The following is a 17,274-nucleotide window of genomic DNA, read 5'->3' as shown; positions in this document are numbered from 1 at the left end:
CCTGGCACTGCTCACCCTTCCTGGCTGTTGTGCTGCCCGGAAAACTCCTCTGCCCTAAAATCCTTTCAGTACTTGCCTATTTTGTCTTCCTTTACATACAGATCTCTGGGCGAACCTCAAGAACAGGCAGGGTGGAGAAAGGGTGGGCTCCACTGTGGGGATGTCTAAGTAGCACACTGAGCATCAGAGGAGGGAAGGCGGCCCTGCTGTGCTCCCCAGCCCCCCTCCTCAGCCCCCCCTGCCTGGGCCGTGCTGTGCTCCCTGCCCCCAGCCCTGCTGTGCTCCCCAGCGCCCGCCTCAACCCCCCTGCCTGGGCCCTGCTGTGCTCCCTGCCCCCAGCCCTGCTATGCTCCCCAGCCCCCCTCCTCACCCTTCCCACCTGGGCCCTGCTGTGCTCCCCAGCCCCCAGCCCTGCTGTGCTCCCCAGCCCCCCCTCCTCACCCCCCCGCCTGGGCCCTGCTGTGCTCCCCAGCCCCCAGCCCTGCTGTGCTCCCCAGCTGCCCCTCCTCACCCCCCCCGCGCCTGGGCCCAGCCGCCCTCCCCAGCCCCCAGCCCTGCTGTGCTCCCCAGCTGCCCCCCTCACCCCCCCACCTGGGCCCTGCTGTGCTCCCCAGCCCCCCCTCCTCCCCCCGACCTGGGCCCTGCTGTGCTCCCCCCCTCCCCGGCCCTGCTGTGCTCCCCAGCCTCCCCTCCCTCGCCCTAGGCCCTGTCTCCACTGGGCAGCAGGGGCAGGAACCAGCTTCCAGCAGCCGACTCCAGCCCCAGATTTAAATGGCGAACATAATCTGGTTTTGAAAGCTTTGCGAGGACTTACGAATTCTACTTCTTTTGGAATTATTTTACTTATTCTCAGTGAAAGCCTGTTAGAGGCGTGCCCGATTCAGCCGGCAGCACCCAGGCGCCTCCAGGACAGACTCTTTCCTCGACGTCCCTGCTCGGCGCTCGGAGGAGGGTGGGGGCCTGCAGGCGGGAAACGGGGCCATCGGGTGACACGGAGGCCCAGGCCGCCCCAGGGCCCTGGCAGCAGCCACAGCAGCCGAGGGGATTGCCTTTCACAGCTGCTCCCAGGGGTCCTAGAGGGACTCTCGGCTTGAGAAGGATGCCAGCATCGGAAGACACGCCTGTCGAAGATGAAAGCTCATTTCTCCCTGGAATAAAGAGTTCCTCTGGATTCTCCGCGAGCGTGTGATAAACACCTAACGCCTCCTTGCAGGAGGGTGCTATTCACCAGGGTGAATTACCAGTAATGCTCCGAAGAAGAGAAGTTGCGAGAACACGAAGAACACACCCCTCCCCGTCCAGCTGGACTGGACAGCGAGGACTGCCCTGCTGGGAGGCCCAGTGTGCGCCGGGTCAGGTCTGGGCCAGGCAGGGCAAGCATCCTCGTGGCCGGGGCGCGGTGCGACGGGTGGGCCGCTGGGGCCCTGTACTTGCGGTTCTGTGGGTGTAAGCACAGATGGGGGCCCAGGCTAACTCAGAGCCAGAGGAGGGTGCCCAGAACTGCCTGAGGAGCTGGGAGGCGCGGACCCAGCGTCCAGGTAACGGGACTCCGGATCTGCCCCGGGTGCGAGGCTCCTGGGGAAACGTCCCACAGGAGAAAGTGGGATGTCCTGCTGGGTCAAAAGGCCTCACTCAGCTGGGTTCCGAGTTGGGGGCAGGGAACCCCTGCACCAGAACCATCTGGAAAGGGGGCAGGGCCCTTCCCCAGAGGTGGAGCAGAGCGCGGCTACCACAGGAAGCCCAGGACTGCTTGGCCCCCAGGGGCACAGAGACAGCCTTGGGGAGAGCAAGTTTCCTCCTGAGCAGCAGCTGCTCGTAGGGCCACGGGGAGACCCTGGAGTCAGACAGCCTGGATGGGTCCCTGTCCTCCTCCACCTGGTGGCGTGACCTTAGACAAGTGGCTTGACTTCTCTGTGCCTCAGTTTCCTCAGCTGTAAAATGGACCCAATAATCAACCCTGGTACCTGCCTCGTAGACTTGGGGTGAGATGTGTTTGTGCGAGAAGAAGGTCACAGCGGGGCCTGGTTACTTCATGGAGTTTGCTGTCCTTCTCGCGGTCTTGCCCAAGATCCAGGACCTGCTACATGGTTGCGGAGCCTGGGGCAGAATGAAAATACGGGGCTCCTTGTTCAAAACGTAATAGGACGGGTGACTCAGTCGGTTAGGTGTTTGCCTGTTGATTTTGGCTCAGGTCTGATCCCAGGGGGTGGGAATGAGCCCCGACTTGGGCTCCGCGCTGAACATGGACGCTGCTCGAGATTCGCCTTCTCTTTCCCTCTGCCCTTCTCACTCATTCAAGCTCTTTGTCTAAAAATGATAATAATAATAATAATAATAGAAGTTTCTAGACAGCAACAGTAGAGCAGTGCACCGAGCGAGGCCCTCTGGAGCCGGGGACCCCACCTGGATCACACAGCAGGCCATGCTGGGATTTCTTTCTTTTTTTTTTTTTTTAATTTTTTATTTATTTCTGAGAGAGAGAGACAGCATGAGAAGGGGAGGGTCAGAGAGAGAGGGAGACACAGAATCCGAAACAGACTCCAGGCTCTGAGCTGTCAGCACAGAGCCCGACGTGGGGCTCAAACCCACGAACCGTGAGATCATGACCTGAGCTGAAGTTGGCGGCGCAACCGACTGAGCCCCCCAGGCGCCCCCCCCATACTGGGATTTCAACGGCAGTCTGCCTGCCCCACATCGCCTCTCTCTACGGTTTATCTTCTCATCCTAAAGCACAGCACCTAGGAAATAGCTGAGTTCTCTTAGGGGCTCAGGGATTAGCAAACATCGGAGAGGCAGAGCGCAGGGCTGACAACGTCTTCCCACTCTTTGGAAGGAGGTGAGCAGGCCTCCCCAGACAAGACGAAACAGATGGTAGTGAGGGCCCAGGAGCCGAAATCAGCCGCCTCGAACCCTCCTAAGCCCGTGGCTCTGGGGAGAACATGGTGGAGTCAGACATCAGGTGATGGAAAGGCTGCCAGGTGCAGAGAAGAAAGGCCAGGAGGCGCTCAGCACCAGGCCATCGCAGGTGACACGCTTTATTAAGAAGTGACTGGCAGGAAGGAGCCCACTGACGCTGGAAATGTCAGCGGGAGCCCGGGCGCCGACGCCTATCATCGTCTGCAAAAGTTCCCTCCTCGAGAAAGCTGTGGGCCCGTGTGATGGGCCTCGTCTGGCTCGGAGCCCCCGGCCCAATTCCCACGCGTGTGCAGACACCTGTTCGAGAACATTAGGCACTGAGGAGAGACTGTGCGTCACACCTCGGTCCCCTTCGCCCCAAATGTGAGACTCTCCTGTTTTGTGGCGTCTTCCTCCTGACGCTGGGCGGCCAGGCCACGTTTGCCGGCGTTAGGGATTGGGGACGACGCGCGGAGGGCAGGGGAGAGCCGGCACATGTCTTACCACAGCCCCAAACTCCCTGTTTTTCAAGAAAGAAAAATCAAAGTGACTCCTTTCTGAACCCCAGTCCTGGCTCTCCTTGCCTGAGCTCCCCGGTGACCACAACTCCCCCTTTCGCCTGCTGTCTCCCTGATCCCCGCCTAACTTCCTGAAGCTTCTCTTTCTTTCAGTTGCTCAGTTGCAGACAAGGAGTCAGTTCTCTGCTCCGCAGCAGCCCTGTCCCGGTTTGCCGATTCCACGCCCCAGCCTTTCCAATGAGCTTCCGTGGCCAGCACCCCAGGGGCACAGGGTCAAGTGCCAGGAGCTGACACACTCCAGTCATTAACCAGGAAGGGTTCCCGCACAGGGTGCAAGCCTGACGCCCTAGGCGTCACCGAAGCTGATCAGCCTGAAGCAGGGCCGTACGATGCCTTTCTCGGGCCAGAGGCATGTTTGCCTTCGTGGGCCCCTTCCTCCAAAAAGAAATATGATGATTCCTTTTAAAGAAATATTAAAGTTCTATTTTATGACTGCACTTGTGTATAGAGAAATATAATCCAGACTGGCTTACGTCCTTCTGATTTTAAAAGAAATTAAAACATTTTCGTGGGCCCTGAACCTTTGGTGGAGCCCGGCACTGGCCTTGCTGGGCCCCTTGGATAACCTTCCTAGTTGCGGTCGGATCTGTGGGAGATTTGCCAGCACGCAGCCCCTTGCTGGCCTTCTTCCTTTCCCTAGTGCTGCTTCCCACAGCCAGCAGGGCTCCGTGGGGGCCGTCCATGCTCACCGCCACTGCCGACACCCCCCCCCAACTCACGTCCCACATTGCTTATCTGTACGTGCGTCTGGCTTCCCAACAGCCGCTGCTTATCCACAGTGTGTGTCCCAATATCTAGCCCTGTTAGACCAGTAATAAAGGACACATAACAAACACTGAGCGAGCGCTTGTTGATTTCATCTATTCATTCATCCCCGAATAATCCTTCGTGATAAATTGAAGCCTGCAGGCGTATTTTTAACCCAAAAACTATTGCCTGGGGGGAAAAAAACCAAAAAACTAAACCTTAATTCCAAGTTTAGGAGGATAAGAAAAACTATTCCTTTGCATTTCCTTGCTGTTCTCCACCATTTAGCCTTGGATGCTGATGACTTTCAAAGAGAGGAAGAAGTCATTCAGAACCAGGGCTGTGAATTCAGTAGGGGATCACACCAAGCACGACTATTAGGGTAAAAAATGAAGCATGGTTGGGAAGGCACAAGAATGATTTTCTGGAGTTTCCAATAACGTGGCTCTAAACGACAGATCAAACAATTGCTTGAGCAATCACAGAAGCACTGGAAAACCTGAGTAGACTCAAAAAGTGATGATTTTGAGGAGGGATGGCACGCTCTTGAACGCATCAGTTTAGGGTTACACTCAACACCGCGCTCTCATCCCATTGTAATCACGCCTGATTACATCTCTGTGTTGATGATCGGACAGTTCTTTGAAAATGTGATGTGCTTTTCAGAGTTAACTAAATCAACAAAATTGCCGTTTATTCAAACACAACAGTAATCACCAATAAGGACCTGGGACCTCTCTGACTTATTTCTGTAGTAAAGTAGAAATTTGAGCGCACGTACGCACACACGCACGTGCGCACACTTCATTATCACAAGCGTCACTGCCTGGCAGGCAGGAAATTTTTGAGTTGATACCGTCCGCAGGCCATTTTTGATCGCGCGGTGACTGTCTTTGTCCAGTTGGGCAGTTGATCACATCTATGAATTTCTACTCTTTCCTCCATTGTAGCTATTCGACATGCTAAGCCTTATGTCCATGCTGGAACGCTAGTTTGTGATGTCGCATAACTGCTGTATTGTTTTCTTCCTTTAGTGGCACTTCTCTGCTCACAGAACCACATTTTCCGAGGCTCTTCCTGAGGTTTAGGTGCCGTTCGGCTCCTCGGAGTGTTGCCCAGCTGGAGGTCCTGCCCACCACTGGCTGCCCCCTCCAGGAAGCCCGGCTGCCTGTGGACACACTGGTTCTGCACCAACTCCCTTCCCCCCAAACAACAGCAGCTTGAAACAGGAAGCCGCTTCAACAGAAAGATGAAAAGCACCCTCTCTACATCTCCTTCGGCTCCCTCCTGGCGGTGCGGATTCTCCTGCAGCCCTCTCTTCTGACACAGGTGAACACTGAGAAAATAGTGAGGGCGGCTGTCATCTAGGGGGGACCCTGGGCCTGACGGGGACGCCAGTGTCTGCTCCTTCTGTGAGGCTCCTCCATTCTACCCAGAAGACACGTGAGCAGTCAGACATCTCTGCCTCCTTGGATACTAACCCCAAGCCCTGCTGAACCCAGATTCTGCTGTGTTCTCTGCACCTCGGCCTCATTGTCTTCCTTGACACGCCGCCTTCCCGTGCCCGTCGTCTTCCATCTGAACGGGGAGAGTGGCCTTCTAGCTGCTGTGCTGCTGTTCTACTGCCCTCACTGGTGTACCTGCTCCAGACCGGCCAAGGTCACTTTTCAAAGTCACTGGTGCGAGCCGCTCATTTCCATGTTTTAAGACTGCCGGCTCCTCATTGCCTAGAAGGGTCATGTGAAAACTCCTCCCCATGGCCAAGGAGTTCCTTCACCCTGGGCTCACCAGGCTTTCTAACCTCCTCCCTGTGGCCCCCTGCACACCCTCATCCCCTTCCCAGCCACCCCTTTCTCCGGTGCTGTATTGCCTTCCTTTCCAGTCCTGTGAGAGGGACGCACTGTCCCTAACTGGGACTTGTAGATTTCTTATGGTTTCCAAGGCTCCGTGTTGTCTGAATTTCCCTCTTTCTCTGCTGGCTCCACATTCCTGCATGTCCTCAAGATGTGAGTGCTTCTCTGTCTGGGATCCGATCTTTCTTTATTCCCTTTGTCCCTTCTCCCTAGGGGACTGTGGGCCTTCCCATAGCTGGACCGGGGACCCACCTACTGCTGGCCTCAAAAGTGCCTCAAGAGCCCAAGCTCCCCTCTGAGGTACAGGCTCATATTCCAAACTATCTACTTGGCATGTTTACAGGAATATCTCTGGGACATCTTAATTTAATGTGTTCGGAACTGAACTTTGGCTTTCTTCCCACTCTGTCATCTCTCTTTCTCTCTGTGTCTCATTATAAATAAACCACTTAGTTGTTTGGTCATGCTTAAAATCTGAAAGTTATTCTTTTTTCCCCAACTCAATTCATTAACAAGTCTTCGTCATTTAACTCTAAGACACAGTTGACATGTGTCCCTGCTAGCAGCACTGGACCCCAAGCCGCGCCACTGCTTAGATGGATCCCGGTAACATCCCCAGACCCGGAATGTTGGTAGTGTTCAGTGTGATCCTATCTCTGCCTCTGTCTATTCCTCAAAGGCCCTCACTCCTCTCCACTTCTGAGCTTTTACACATGCTGTTCTCTCTGCCAGAAACACTTTTGCCTCCCTCTCCATGGGTCTGGTTTTTCCCATCCTTTAGAGAAGCATAAATACTATTTCTTTGAAAATGCCTTCTCTGAATTCCCCATCTAAGGTGCTTTTCAGCCCCCCTTTGATTCCTTCCTAGATCTCACAGCTGCTTGTAATTTTGTTCATTGACAGAAGTTTCATCTGAACGCCCCCACATAATTCACAAGACCATGGTGGCATGAATTAATGTGTCCTTATATGCCCAGGTATCCCCAGAACCAATCAAAATAACACCCAACAAATATTGTTAAACAAATGCATTTGGATACCATTCCCATTTACAAAATGATATGTGTATTCATCAGCGTAAGTGAGGCTACAGTAACAATTAGACCCAAATATGTACCTTGGATTAAATACAACAGATCTTGCTCATGCGATCACTCACAGGGTGTTCCTGCTCAGTAGCTGGCTCTCCTCCATGTGGTGATGAAGGGTCCAAATGTCCCTCCGTCCCAGGACTCCAAAATCATCTAGGGCTTTGTCATTGTATTCTGCTGGCAGAAGAGGTCAAGGGCCCCAGGATAATTCATAGGTTCACTGCCTCCCAAAAGGCCCAGGGCACTTTACCTTGAGAGACAATGTCTGAGCTCTAAGAAACCATGGTCAATGCTTGGTACACTTCAGAACCATCCAGAAGGGGCTGGGGCCATGCTTCTCTAAAGTTGACCTTTTGACTGTAATCGTGAAATTCCTCTCTCTGGTTGACCTTTATAAAAAAAAAAAAAATCTTCAGGGCTCCTGGGTGTCTCGGTCAGTTAAGCGTCCGACTTCAGCTCAGGTCATGATCTCACAGTTTGTGACTTCGAGCCCCGCCTTGGGCTCTGTGCTGACAGCTTGAAGCCTGGAGCCTGCTTCAGATTCTGTGTCTTCTTCTCTCTCTGGCCCTCCCCAACTCACGCTCTGTCTCTCTGCCTCTCAAAAATAAATGAATGTGAAAAAAAAAAATCTGTGGTTGAAATGGTTAATGAGTACCATTAATTTTAAAGTTCTTCTTTGCTCCCAAATACTTAAGCTCTCGCCACCTATTGCTTCCTTTTATTTTTATGCTCATATAGCCATTCCCAGAAGGAATTTTAAATATAGGTAATTGAAACCGTATCTTGTAGCGGGGAAGTAAGGGGAAGGCTACCCATCTGTTGGCAAAGAAGGTAGGTACTATTTACCTCTCCACTGAATCTGCCTCCTGTAATTTGGGTTGCAGATGGCACCATCTGTTTCCAAAGTCCACTTATCTACAGTTGAGCAAGAGGGTAATAACCTTCCTGGGCTGGACTTGATCCACCCCACACTCTGCCCAGCCGCCATTCTCTCTGTCCCCCATCTGCGCAAAAGATGGAGGAGAGACAGCTGGGATCCCAGGCCAGCTCGGCCGAGGCAGCCCCGCGTTCCTCCCACCAAGAGGAGGCATCCTGCGCCTGTAAAACCCACAGGTCCGCGGACAAAAGAGGCTGAAGGAGCATCCTGGACGCGGTGAGCCCGAAGACATTTCTGTTGCCTGGGAAACCACCCCCTTTGTGTCCTGGGATCAGCAAAGACATATTCTATAAATTTCCTTCTCAATGATATTCTCATCTCGCCGATGTGCAGCATATTGAGAAAACCCTGACATTTGATAAAACTTGGACGGCAATCCACTAAATCTGATTAACCCTTTTCAGCAGGAACTGTCACTTCCTGACACCCACAGCAATGCTAAAAGCTCTAAGCTCCAGTACAAGTCATTTGGAGAGATAATACAACACCATCTCGGTTCCAGGCCCGCCTCCCGCACTTTCCAACTTGTATCGGGTGGGGGGATGGGCGTGGCGGGAATAGGGTTTAAACCATCTGGTGTATTCTTAGTAAACCAGAAAGAACTCTGAGACAAGACAGCTGGTTAGTAGTCACGCCAAAGAAAGATTGGGGGTGGGGGGGGAAGTGGAATTAAACTTCATCGATTCATTTAGCTGAGTCATCTGTGAATGATGGTTAAATATGGAAGGATCATTAAGAAGAGAATTTCTTCATTGAAATGTGTATGATAGTCGATTCATTCTTAACCGCAACATGGTTAAGAAGTTGGGATCATTATTTCAGCTAAACCCAGAATCACAATTGGCATTTTATCAGCATCCTGTTCCACACACTCAATTCAAAAGTATGTAATAAAAAACTCTATTAGTATGTACATAAATTTTCGGCAGTTGTTTCCCCAAATTGCTAACTACCAATGCCTCTACCCGATTTAGAGATGTTATCCCAAAATATTAACCTGTTCACAGCTACTTTAATGCCAGAATTAGGATAATTTGTACGTGCCTTAAACCCTAAGAAGAGAGGTTTCTAACTTGGTGGAGGGCAGAATAAAAAGACCCAAAGAAAGACAGGGAAAAATCATCCGGAGGGTATAAGCAATGGTGATCAAGGCAGGCTCACTTCTGTGCCTGGACTCTCTGTAAGGAAGGGAGGAGTGACCCCAGACAAGGCTGCTTACTAACATACAGTAAGAAATTTGGGTGCTTTTAAGTGAGTATTTCAATGTTCTGAGAGCGATAAAATGTGTCTGTAAAAGCCCCACTATGTGCGAGGCACTATGCCTCAAAGAAGTCTGTGTCCTGGTTTCTGTCCTCAAAAGATGGATACTATAGCTGGAGAGAGGCACACACTAAGAATATGGGTGGCTCAAACTGCCTAGAAAGGCCAGCAAGATGGCATAGGAATGGGGAAGTCACGAAGTCACTGCTACCATCCCTTGTGCCCCCAGTAGGCATCACTAATCGATCACAGTATTCTTTTCGTCTGAAGTAAGATGTAGTCTTGGAACTTCCAAGACCTCCAGGAAACTACTCATCAGTTATAGTTGTCACGTACAAGGGCAGCCATATGCCCTCCCTAGTGCAGACAGTCTATGCTGGGGAGGAGAAAGAAATACCTTCGTGGGTTCATACTTGCTGGTATTCCAAAGGCTAGTCTACCCACCTTTCCAGAGATGCACCAGAAGTGACAGAGGATGGTTAAGGTCCTTAGACGCAAAGTGCCTGAGTGTGGACAAGTTACCATGACTCTTCTGGATGAGCTCCAAGGCTGCATTAGGCTGGGGAGGTCCAAGGTGTGGTTGCCTCTTGATGAGAGATGAGGCCACCTGTTTTAAGACATTTAATAGGGGGTTGGATGAGGGGGTCTTACCTGAGTCCCCATTATTAATTCCAAAGATGAGCAGAGAGTGCAGTCTTGCCTGGAAGGGGCATTTTTATTGCCATGTCAAGCATCCCTGTCCTACTGCTTGGTTGAGATAAAGCATGCTGCTTGGGATGGAAATAAAACCTGCAAGGGAAGTCTGAGATGGTGGTGCTTGACTCTGAAAAACAGATAACATAGCAGGAGTAAGATACTCATAATGTTGCAGAGACCAGAGGCCAAGAATTGCCATAATGAAAAGATAATAGGTCCTTGAGATGGACAGATGCTATCTTCAGAGCAGAGGTTTGAAGGAAGGAAACAATGTATTTATTCATTCATTTAACAAATATCTTCTGTGCATGTGCCATAGACAGACCACAACAGCAAGCCAAACTGACCTGAGTTCATGTGGGGGTTTACGGTGCACTTGAGAGAGAGATAGTATTCCACTCCCATCCCCACCAAAGGTAACATAGTCCTGGGTAGTATCTTCATATATTACTGTGCTAGTTTCTTATTCCTGCTGTAACAAATCACCATAACTGTAGTGGCTTAAAAGAATTCAAATGTATTATCTTAAAGTTCCAGAGGCCAAAAATCCAAAATGAGTCTTATTGGGCTAAAATTATGATGTCAGCAGGACAAGAAAGAAGGGAATTTTGCCATTTGCCACCAATTGGATGGACCTTGACGGCATGGCGCTAAGTGAAATAAGTCAAAGACAAATACTGCATGACATTGCTTCTACGTGGGATCTAAGAAAAGCCAAACTCAGAGCGCCTCGGTGGCTCAGTCGGTCAAGCTTCCGACTTCAGCTCAGGTCATGATCTCGTGGCTCGTGGGTTCAAGCTCTGCGTCGGGCTCTGTGCTGACAGCTTGGAGCCTGGGGGCTGCTTCAGATTCTGTGTGTGTGTCTCTCTCTCTGCCCCTCCCCCTCTCATGCTCTGTCTCTGTCTCTCAGAAAGAAATGAACATTAAATTTTTTTTTTTTTGAAAACCGCCAAACTCATCAAGGCAGAGAGTAGAATAGTACCAAGGGGTGGAGGGTGGGGCAGGGTGAGATGTTGTTTAAAGGTACAAATTTGCAACTAGTAGATAAATAAATCCTGGGATGCAAGTGCAAAACATAGTGATTATAGTCAGCAATACTGTATTATAAACTTGAGAGTTCCTAAGAGACTAGTCTTATTTGTTCGCACCACAAAAAAGAAATGATATTTAGGGGATGCAGGTGGTTGCTAACATTACAGTGGAAATCATGTTACAGTAAATAAATCAGATCGATGCATTGCATACCTTACACTTACACAATGTTGTATGATGATTATATCACAATAAAAAAACAAACGCATAAAAGATAAGTTAAAACACATTTAATTTTTTAGAAAAAGGGCTGTGATCCTTCAGGAGGCTTCTGGAGGGTATCTATTACCTTACCTTCCCAAGCTTCCAGAGGAGTCTGAATTCCTTGGTTCTTGGTCTTTACTTCCATCTCTAAGCCTCATCACTCCAACTATTGTTTCTGTTGTCACATCTCCTTTTCCTGGTTCTGACCCTCCTGTCTCTCCTTTACAAGGACCCTTGGGATTACACTGGACCCACCCAGATAGTCCAAGACAATCTTCCTATCTCAAGAGACCTAGCTTAATCACATCTGCCGAGTCCCTTTTGCCATCCAAGTTGATATCCCTGATTGCAGAGATTAGGATGTGCTCCTCCGTGGGTGGCCATTATTCAGCCTATAATAATAATTGCTTGTTTTTCCTTCGAATTGCTTTTACTCCCTCCCTCCCCTCCAACATCCCTGCATCAAGAAGGCCTTTCTCTATGAACTCCCTTCCCCCAGAGCAGCCACAAATGATGATGATCTCGAACGTTACAGTGTTCAGTTGCAAGGGCCGGGCTCTCGGGAGAGAAAAGCTGATTTGAATTCTAAAATCCTCCATTTGGAAAATCAAAAGCTCACGTCGGAAAGATGAGGGCATCGAGTTAATCCATATATAATAGATTAGAAAGAGAACTCACTTGTTTGTCTGAAAGGGGAGAAAGCTTTGCCCGGCTGGTCACAGGGGAGAGACCAGAGGCTACTAGTGTGAATTTGGGAACCGTGGGTCCCTGAATTGTCCGCAGCCCTGACTCACTGCTGAGATCGAAACTCCAGTGGAAGGGCTGGCGGCATGACCTCTGGGTCTCCCGGGCGCTGTGGAGCTGCCCTCGGGTCCCGCCGGGCCTCAGGGGCAGGATTCTCCCAGCTTTCCTGTCCTCCCAGGCTCTAGGGGCCTGTGCACCCCGCAGCGGGGCAGGAAGGAACCTGAGACATTTTTGTTTTCCTCCAGATAGGAGCAGAAGGCCCTGAAAAGGAACCGATGGGCCCCAAGTTTAAGGACAAGATGAGGGTGAGCCTTCAGGAGGAGCAGCCATTGATGCACAAAGACTGGACCAGAGCAAGGACGAAGACAGCCTCGGCCCTGGGTGCCACCCACCCTCGACTCCAGGTGACACAGGAGCTCCTCCATCCTGATGGCGTGTGGGCTGCCAGCCAAGAGAGTGGGACGTGGAGAAGATGGGAGAGACCCTGAGTTGCTTAAGCATAAACCAAGCAAGAGGCAACCAAGTTCCGTTCCTGGGACCGAGAGGAAATAGGACATGTGGTTTCAGTTACAGACAACACCTAAATCACCAGCGATAAAACCAGAATCCTTGAAAATAGTGCTGAGTGTTCTGGGGAGGCCCTAGTCTACACGGGTCCACAGAGGTTCACCCATGGGGAGTGACATGGAACCGAGACCAGCAGTTTTCTGTCTAGTTTTGTAAATACCAGCTCTTTGGTCCCCTTAATACCTTCTAAGAGTGTCAACTGAGTGTCTCATCTATCCTCAGGGGAGAGCAATAGCAGTGACTGCTAACGGCTATGGAGAGTATGTTGTGGGACAGTCACTGACCACTCTGCATGCATCATCGGGGACTCACCCCCTCAGACCTTAGGGCTGGGGTCCTTCACTGTGTCTGCTCTACAGGTAAGGAAGCTGAGGCTCAAGTTCTCCCAATGAGGATCTCTTGACCTGGCCATAGTTTGTGACTGGATCATTAGCAAAAGTGATCTGTCTTCACACAGTTCCGAAGAATGAAGCTGGCCGGGACCACATCAGGGAGCCCAGAGGGAGGGGGATGGACCTGGAGTTGGGGCTTCAAGCCTTAATTTCCATGGGTCCTGGTGATGTGAAGCCCCGTCTGGACCTTAACAATTTGACACCTGTTCCTTGCTTCCAACATTGCCATGCCGGCCGTGGGGCGAGGACATGTTTCTTCAAGGTTCCTACTAAACATTCCATATCGTCCCCAGGGCCAGTCTTCTCTAAGATTTGGTAGAGAACAATTAAGTATTTAATTAGAAAGTAATTTCAATGTTTTCTTAAGCAAACAACAAATCAAACAAGTGGAAAAGCTGAAATGTCCCAATGAATACCCATCATCTATATAAACCATTGCCAGTAGTTACCTGTCCAGATAAGGGTTATTCTTGTTGAAACAGTGAAAAGTGCATTGCACGCTTCTTGACACTTTATTATTAAACAGTTCTGCTTGTGTCTCTTGAAAATATAAACACTGAAATTATGAATCATCATCACAGCTGAGAGTATGACTGATAATTTCCTAATCGTGTCCAATGGCCAGTTCATGTTCCTATTTAATCTATGGCCCCAAATGCCTTTTAGAGCTAGTCTGTTTTCTAACCTGATCCCATCAAGTTTCATGAACTACATGTAATCATTATGTCTCTAAATTAAAATCTGCCACTTATTTTTAATGATGTTGGCTCTTTGAAAAGACAAGCCCAATTGTCTTGAAGAATGTCCGTGTTCTGGATTTGTTTGATTGTTTTCTTGAAGTGTGGCTTAACTCTTTCTGAATTCATGGATTACCAAGCTTTCATAATTCATATTTTTTAAAATGTGCATATTTTTAAATGTTACACAATCTACATAAGATTACAATAAGAAGAATAAGAATTTACATGGAGCTAGATAATTGCACTAAGTGCGTTACTTGCATTGGCTTATGGAATCCTCACAGCAACTTATAACAGAGACATCATTTTGCAAATAAGGACACTAGCTTTTTTGGGGGGGGGCATTAGAAGACACTAGGCTTTGAAGTGCTTCATCCTTTTCTCAAAGCTGCAGATAGGGGGTTGACCGGGATTTTAACTCCTTCTGCCTCCAAAGTTGAAGCAAGCTCTAAACTTGATGCCAGTGCCTCTTGTCAGAACACAGGCTCTTTGGGGATGGGGTCGGGTTTTCATCTCTAGACTCCTAGCACATGGCATGCTACCTCTGCCTCAGTGCAGACTCAGAAACATGACATTGAGTGAGGGTGGCCCTCGGCCACAGCTTACAAGAATGACTGGCACATAGGACCCATAGTTGTTGAATGAATGGATGAATGAATGAATGACCAGCTTTTGAGATTCATTAAAACACTAGATTCAGGACCAATTTTAATACCATTCAGGACCAGTTTTAATGGTCGGTCCAAGTTGTCCTTCAAGAGGACTTGTCTGGCCATGAATGACAGCATGGAGTTTGCTGTAATCTTGCAAGCCTTTTGTGAACATCACAAGATTTTCAAACAATATATCACAAAGGAGAGAGTAGCTTTGATGATTAAAATCTGTCACAGATTCCCATTTACTAAAACATTTTCCCTACAGTAAGACATTCTTCCCACTGTCCCTTACAATCTTGGCACCTTAGAAGCTGACTTGGAAGAATGAAGGAGAGTCCATCCTTCATGCAGCTGGAGCATTTGTTAAAGAAGTGTTGACGAGGAAATAAAATTCTCCCGTGAACTCTCAGGAGGACAGAGGTAGACAGCACCCACACCGCAATCATGAACTTCTGCCTTCCTGATCGGATGCCAGAAAGTGGGTGCTTTGCAATTCAGCAGGGTGGATGCTCTAAGCTCACTGTGACTTAATGACTCCACACTGCTCAGAATTAGAGGTGTCCAGGGGCATCAAACAGTGTGCATTTTCAGGACATAAGAAAATATTTCATGTGCTTGTTTTCTCCCGAGGAAACCAGAAAGGAAAGAAAGGCAAAAATGCTCTCAAGTTTCCTTGCTCACTAGTTCTCCACCAGGATTATGGTAAAGGAAAGTTTATGTCTGATTTATTCTTGTTTCCTAGCAAGGAACCACAAGTTGTCTACTCTGCATAGCCGTTCAGATGTTTGATAAAGCCACATTGAATAAGTGAAGGTTCTTAGGGGAAATTGAGATATAAAAGAATGATTTAGCAAGGACTCAAATAGACCACTCAATTTCATCCACCTTGTTTGATTTTTCAAGGAAGAAATCTAGATCCATGCTCACTTTTGTTATCCTGATAGGCTTCCACGAATAACTAAGCAAGCCCTGTTAGCATTTGGATAATTATTTAGAGCGGTGAAACTTATTTAAAAAGGCTCTGGTTTCTGGTCTTCTCTCTTAACATTCTGATTCAGCAGATCTAAGATTTTGCTCAGAAATCTCCACTTTTAAATACCTTTTGGGATGATTATGAGCAGGCTTATTTTGGAAACCACAAGTTTATAATTATTCAAAGCCAGCAGCAAGGGCCGCATACTCTGAAGGAGGATTAATTCACTGCCAGATAAAAGTTAGCTCATCTCAGATGGGGGCCACAGAGGTAAAGCATCTTGGTCCTGGGTGCACATTCAAGTCACTTGGGAGAGGTTATTAAAAACATGATGCTTTCCCTTCTTTCCAGACCACTTAAGTTGGAATCCCTGTGGTGGAGTCAAGGCATTGTTATTTTTTTTTAGAGCTTCTCCAGAGCAGCCAAGGTTGAGGATGATGGAGTTAAATAAAACCCTGTTCAAATTCATGTCAATTTGTCCCACTTGCCTGTCAGTTACCTTAATAGTGGTGTATGCTTTACAAAGTACCCAGAGTCTGAATTATGTAGGCCTGATCTTACCAACTCCATTCTACAGATAATGGAAGTGATGCCCACGTAGTGCACACGTCAGCGGAGAGGCCAGGTACGGAGCTAGCCTGCAGGCTTACAGCCCCAAGCGCATGGGTCCTGCCATGGCTTTGCACGGTCTGCACATTTTTAAAAGTTTACCACTGAATTGATCTCCCTCAAGTTAGAGGTTATTTGGTTATTGCCTTTAAAAGACCCATGTGGGGGCGCCTGGGTGGCTTAGTCGGTTAAGCGTCCGACTTTCGCTTAGGTCATGATCTCGCGGTTCGTGGGTTCGAGCCCCTTGTCGGGCTCTGTGCTGACTGCCAGCTCAGAGCCTGGAGCCTATTTCAGATTCTGTGTCTCCCTCTCTCTCTGACCCTCCCTTGCCCACGCTGTCTCTCTCTCTCTTAGAAATAAAACCAACCAACCAAACAAACAAACCATGTGAGTCTCTAAGCTTGACTTTGAGTGGCAGTAGATGTCCAGGGCAGGGGTGAGGATCAACATAACCACATACTCTCATAGAAGACTGATGGCCAAGGATGAACTGATTTTCTGTGATGCCCCAAATTTACATCTTATTAAAATATGATTAAAAAAGGAAAAAAATCTTCAAAGACAAGCAGTTAAGGGAATCAAAAGTTTGCAACGAAAAGACTAAATGACTCAGGGAAAGAGAGAACGAAAACAAGATAATATATATATTTAGGATCAGGCTTTCTAATTTACTGCAATCTGTAGTACTCTGAATCTGACTACATTGGGTATAATTATTTCTGTCTAAATAATTTTGCAGACTTGCAGCATAATAACTCAGGATCACAAATAAGAATCAACTCTGCTGTGCTCACAACACAGCAATAATTATGTTCTTGAGTTGATACAGCTCCTTACAGCTTGGTGCAAAGTAATTATGTTTTTTTCTTGGTGCAAAGCGTATTAACCTGTGGAAATTACAAACCATGAAGTGGAAGAAAGATCTGTGTTTCTAATGGGAAAATACCAAATTTGGCCTACTAAAAATTCCTAGCTAAGTGAATTAGCAGGGACCATGAGGCCTCCCTGAAGGAAATTACTGGTCATTTCATCAGCGTCCCACATGGCTGGAGAGTACTTTTGTTGGATGAAATATGAACACAGCGGCATCCATGCCCAACACAGATAGAAAGGTGCATTTGCTTGTGGAAATAGCTCCAGAGAACTTGAGATCTGTCTAGGTTGATACCATGGTTCAGTTATTCATTTGCATGGCTGCATAGTCTATTCTATGAATACAGAATCATTTATCAATTAGTGG

Source organism: Hyaena hyaena, unplaced genomic scaffold (assembly GCF_003009895.1).
Source record: "Hyaena hyaena isolate Hyena2069 unplaced genomic scaffold, ASM300989v1 scaffold_380, whole genome shotgun sequence".
Taxonomy (NCBI): Eukaryota; Metazoa; Chordata; class Mammalia; order Carnivora; family Hyaenidae; genus Hyaena; species Hyaena hyaena.
Note: the sequence above shows the minus strand (reverse complement) of the source record.